A 6,191-nucleotide genomic window follows, 5' to 3' on the forward strand; every position below is an offset into this window, starting at 1 on the left:
TTTCCCTATGCATCTATTTTGGTAGAAAGACTTGTCATAAATATTATAGGAATGTCTATGATTGTGGGTAGATTTAATCAAGGAGACCTGGCTCTATAGTTCCAAATCAATGACTCACTCTGTTCCCAAGATGGACCTAAGCACAAGATTTTCCATCATTCAGCTCTAGGGTACTGGGATAACAATCTGTTCCCTTTATGGCCCTACAAGGTCTTAATGTGGAGAACACAAGCATTATTTACTGGGTTAACACAGTGTCAACATTTCCCAATGCAAAAATTTCCTTATTGAATAGAAAACCTGAAACATCTACTTTGAAACTACCATCCACCTTTGTTTCATTTTTATGTTTTGACCCCAAGCTTTTCATTTATAAGGGCAAATATTAAACTATAAAACTTGTGATTTTCTTTGTTGTTTTCTTATTTCCTTCTTCCACTCAGGATTTAAGCTCTAAAGCTAGAGAGATGGCTCAGCAGTTAGAACACTTGCTGCTCTGGCTAAACTTAGGCTTAGTTCTCAGAATCCATATAGCAGCTCACAGTTGCCTATTACACCAGCTCCTGAGTATTTCATATCCTCTCTTGACTCTGTGGGTACCAGGTATACATGAGGTGCATTTATATACATGCAGTTAAAGCATTCATATATAAAATAAAAGTAAATAAATTCTGAAAAATTAAAGCCTAGAACTCTCTTATAAGGGAGAACTTCCCTCCCAGTTGTGTGTTTATTTGAAGGCTTATTCATATCACTGCAACTCTGACCTCACGGATATTTATCTTATTGATTGTAATACAATATGGTTATTTATATTGTGGCACTATTTATTTCAGATTTAGTAAATGAGACTCTTCACAGAAAGGCCAGTAATGTTTTCATCTTTCCGTCTTTTGTTTCACCTGTGCTCATGTTTTGAAACCACAGATATGGGAAGTGCTGGGATCAAGCTCTTCACAGCAAAGGCACCTCCACTGCAGCAGCCACTGCATCCATCTCCTACTTCTCTTCTCCCTTCTCCTCCCCCTTCTCTTTAGTATGTTTCAATTCTTAGAACTAAATGCTAGATATCCGTGATGCTATCCAGGCGACATTCCTTCCAGACACTCTAAGTGAAAAACTAAGAAACTGAAGCCTGTATACTAACACACACACACACACACACACACACACACACACACACACATACACACACACACACACACACACACACACACACAGTGAGAGAGAGTCACATATATGCATAAGAGTATATATGTATCTACCTTGATGCCTATCAAAGCACGAGTTGAATCCAATCCAGTACAATGGAGTTAAAAGAACATTGGCTGTAGAGACTATGAAGTTAATGTTTATTGTTCATTTTGTTTGACAGACGTTCAGTCTATGAGTTTAGATCACTGACATTAAAATGGTTCAGCAAGTACTTAGCCCCCCTCCAATATTTTGCTCTTAGTATTGTTTGTTTTGTCTTCTTTCTCTTTTTCTCTTTCATCTGTCTTCTCTAGATTTACTAGGGAATTTAAATAATGAAACTTCAGCTTAGTATTTTTGCCATGTTTTATATACACTCATTTATAACATGAATTCTTAATCAGAGACTGTTTTCAAATACTGCTTATCTTAAGATGTTATGAGAAGATCTAGCATAATCATATTTCCAATGTAGTACACCCTCCTTTCTGCTGTTATTATAACCTTATTTTACATGTGCTATAAACATAGAGTATATTGTTTCTATTTCTGATTTAAGCAGATCTTTAGAGGAATAATTAAAATAAGACATTGAATACTTTCCTTTTTCTTTTCTTTTTAACAATTCATTGCTCTCCCACTGTCTCTGTGTGGATAACGTTTTTGTACTTGTTATATATTTTGCCTGAAGAACTCTATAAATTTCTGGCAATGCATGTCTCCTAGTAGTGAATTATTTGTTTTTGTTTGAGAATTCTTTATCTCAACTGTATAAACTGCCTTTCTCAGAATAGAATTATGATTTGGCAGACTTCTAAAAATATTTTAAGGAAACTTACTCCATTGCTTTCTAGTCTAGAACTTTGCAGGGCAGTCATTCTTTCTCTGCTTTTGAGGTTCAGATTTATTTAGAAATTGGGCCTTCATGGTCAGCTTCTATATGAAACACTTAGTGTGTGTGTGTGTGTGTGTGTCCATGTATATATGTGTGTTGTGTGTGCATGTGGGATGGGGTTTTGCATTTATTCTGAAGGATATTTTTGAGCAACTTAAGAATTGTCATTATTTTAGGGAAAAAATTGAACAGTATTAAACTGTATATTTATTTTTGTACACTCTACTTCATTCTCCTCCTTTGAGGTTTCAGTGACACACTTGCTCAGGAGATCCTGGATGCTCTTTCTAGTCTATAATTTCTCACTTTTCAGAATTTATTTTATTTGGTTAATTGCTACTGACCTCTCTTGTATTGATTTACTTCTAACCGCCATTGTCTGCTTATTGGATTTTCAATGGAATTTTTATTTCCTCTTACCACTTTAACCCTATGGTTTTTATTTCACTATTTTTATATTTTTCTTTTTTCTAAAATTATTAACCAACTTCTGTGTAATATGTCCTTCCTATTATAAATGTGAAGAGGGTAACCAATTCAATGGTAAAACTTTGTTTTAGATATCCTGTTAAATATTTCCTAATCTGTACCATATTTGAGTAGCTCTATGACAATTATATCTGGAGGGTATGCTTATTTTTTCTAGTCATCAACTTTCAAGCTTTTGGATAAAATATACATATAGTCAGAGATTACAGAGACTAAATGATCTTTTTCTGATTGCAAATGGGTATGTCTTTAACTCTTCTGGGTATTTTTCCATGAATCTAGTCAGAAATTGAAATTGGTTTGATAGTCTCTGAAAACTTTTGCTGCTATGGTTACCCAGAGTAAAACACGGGATTTAGTGTGAGAGCTGAGTACAAACAAGATTTTCTCAGGGTCTGAACAGCTCCTTTCTTGACACACTTCGGAGAGCATCTTCTTGGCATCTCTCTCATCATTTACACCATGACTGAGTGCTTGGGGACAGCAGAGAGCTGGGTTGTGATGCTACCTTGCAGCCTCTGATACAGTGTTAGCAGACATTCCTGCTCCTTCTTCTAGTTTGTCACATGACTTACACTTTAGCTTCTTTCCTGGTTTGGGTATTTTATTTCATTTCTTCTACATGCAATATTGCCTCAGCTACAATGATTCGACACTAGTACCCTGAAGCTGGGCAACTCTGTTCCTCTTTCTCACCACAGGTTAAGTATTTTGCCATATAAAGCAGACAAGAGTAGAGTCTGAAAAGTTTTCCAAGTGATCACAGAAGTTCTGATTCCTGTTTACTAGCCTTGTTTCCTGTTTTTGAGCTCAATTTTGTGTTCATATTACAACAGGCAGTCTCTCTCAGAACAGCTGCCAGGTTTCACTGCGTTCGGTGCATGGTGGGGTTCTTGCAGAAAAGACGTGTTGTATTTAGATGTACATACTTAGATGTCATACTTAGATGTCAGGGCCCTTATACTCATCCCATAGCCTTCATTCATTCTGTCTGCCCCTGAACTTCATTGTGGGGAAAACCTAGTTTGATTAAATTCAGTATTTGTGTGTACTGAAGCTTAGTTCTAATCATGTTTCCTGGGTTGTCTGTCCATCCATACTTGCTTTTGTAGATGTTCCACTCCTGTCTGGATAGGTTCTTTATCTACCATTTCAAAAAAAAAATTCTCTTTAAACCCCAATACTAAACTTTCTTCTTTATATATCAATTAATCACTTCCTCTATTCTGAACTGCTGATATTTTTTCCAACTATAGCCACAATTTGATTGATACTAAATCCACACAGTCTGTGCTGTTTGGCTAAATGCTTTGAACCTGTTTTTCTCTTCTGGATTGCTAGACATGGTAGTGAAGACCCCAAGGCTTCCTTTTTTCTTTTCCTCATTTTTCTTTATTATGCCTTATTTTTCTTCTGTCTCATTCTTCTATAGATTTCTATAATTTTTTTCTCTAAATTTGTACAACTCTAGCTTTGAGTCCCATTAGGACTTGTTGCATGTTGGACTCTGTGGAAACCCAGCTGTAATACTGAGCTGTGCTTTATGGACGTTTGTGACTGTGGGGCTAAAGGATCACCATCAACACGTCTGGAAGAAGGGTAGGAAATTTCTGGAGCATGAACAGAAATTTGGTCTGAGTGTAGATATGTGTACCATAGCTCACACATATTTGAGCATTCTATTTGGAACTTGGGAGCTAGAACAGCTGCTTTACATAGTATTCTAATGGGGTAAAGGTGAGCTGGCCTTAAGAATCACCCCAAAATTTCCAGCCATGTGCAGTACATAAACAAATAAACAAATTCTCACCTAATAAGAGACCTTATTGGCAAATCAATCATTGTACCTGCATGCTCCAGTGGAAAGGGTGTTATCTTGGGCATGGCAATATTCTTTAGCCAAGAATTACTTCTAACTGGAGTCACATACCTGTAATATTTCAGTAACCATTTCATTTTGTTCTCAGAGAACAGAAATAAGGAATGCTTTGTTCTCAAAATGGAAGGGATTTGGATGACTACCACACAGATCTTTTAAATGTAACTTCAAATTTAAGCTCCTTTTAAATTCTGACTCCCAGAAACCTTCTTTCTATGATACATGGGATAATCGCAAACTATGTACATAAGCTACATGGAAGGTGAAGGAAGAAAGGAGGAGGAGAACGATTTTAAACAATGATTACTTAAAATTTCCCCAAATTTCTGTTGCAAAACTACAGATTCAAGAAAACTCAGGGAGTGTGAAGACAAATAAATGACAAAAAAGTTATGAACACTGAGGTCTGTATTTTCAAATACAGAAAATGAGAAATGAAAGAAATCCTGAGAGCAGTCAAAAGTAACTTCTCTTCAGAGATTATTAAAATGACAAATTTAGTGTGAAATATTAATAGTGTTCCGGGAAGAAATTATCAACCTAATGTGTATGTTACTAAAATATCATTCATTTTTAAACTTTGGGATGCTACACAAATTTTCAGACCATCCTTGAGCAGGGGTGACTCTGATCTTTACTGTATTGTTATGATTTCAGGATATGTGCTGAAGAAATTAGCACCAAAGTTATCTTTCAAATGTGAAGAATGAATAAATAATGACAGAATTCTATTTTTATTCACAAATCATTCTGGAAAGAAATGGGAAAGAAAAAGAGAGGCAAAAAATGAAACTCAGATATATAAAAGAGAACTAGATAAGTAGTCAGAATATAATAGTCAGATAAGAATATATTAAAACTTTTCATTTTTAGTTATATTTGCTTGATCTGAAGCATGACAATGAGAATAATGCATACTGTGAATTTGAGTGTTCATCATATCATACATATATTCTTATATGTATAGTAGAAATTAATTAAGCCATTGAGTCAAGGGAAATAGAGCTGTATTACCTGTAAGTTTTTTATTATAAATTTTGGAGCAACCACTGCTATAAAACAAAATTTTAAAGCATTATGAAACAAGCTGAGGAATGAAACAAATGTAATCATCAAATTTATAGCAAAAATCACAATTGATGAAAAAGTGTAAAGAACAAAAAAATGTTGCCTATTGATCTATTTATATGAGCAGTCAGTTTAATGTCAATGGTTTAAGTGCATCTTTTAAGTAGATTTTCAGGGAAAATTGAGAATAAGGTGTCAACTGTACATTATCCATAAGAGAAGCATTGCAATTAACCAGGGACCAACTGAGAGAAGTGATTATGCAATAAATAGTTGCCATTTCTGATGTAGGAGGGTCATCTTTCTATGTGTTGCTTTCATTGGTTGAATAAAGAAAACTGCCTTGGCCTTTTGATAGTGAAAAGTTTAGAAAGGCAGAATAGACAGAAGAAAATGTTGGGAGAAAGAAGGAGGAGGCAGAGAACTGCCGCCATGGAGCCAGCCGCCAGGTCAGATATGCTAAATCTTTCCCAGTATGTCACGAACTTGTGGTGTCATACAGATTATTAGAAAAGGGTTGGATCAAGATGTGAGAGTTAGCTAATAAGAGGCTAGAACTAATGGGTCAGGCAGTATTTAAATGAATACAGTTTCCGTGTAATTATTTTGGGTATAAACTAGCCGGGCTATGGGGAACGCAAACCGCCACTCCTTTTAACACACATT

The 6,191-nt window shown here is 35.4% G+C and overlaps 1 non-coding gene across 1 annotated transcript; it reads right to left on the bottom strand.

The window, feature by feature from the left end:
- Positions 1-5,031: 5,031 nt before the first annotated feature.
- Positions 5,032-5,138, bottom strand: LOC125397960 (U6 spliceosomal RNA). The gene has a single exon (XR_007231247.1). It is a non-coding gene; the product is annotated as a U6 spliceosomal RNA (small nuclear RNA).
- Positions 5,139-6,191: the final 1,053 nt, after the last annotated feature.

This window comes from Myodes glareolus, chromosome 18, assembly GCF_982192425.1.
Source record: "Myodes glareolus chromosome 18, mMyoGla1.1, whole genome shotgun sequence".
In the NCBI taxonomy this organism is placed as follows: Eukaryota; Metazoa; Chordata; class Mammalia; order Rodentia; family Cricetidae; genus Myodes; species Myodes glareolus.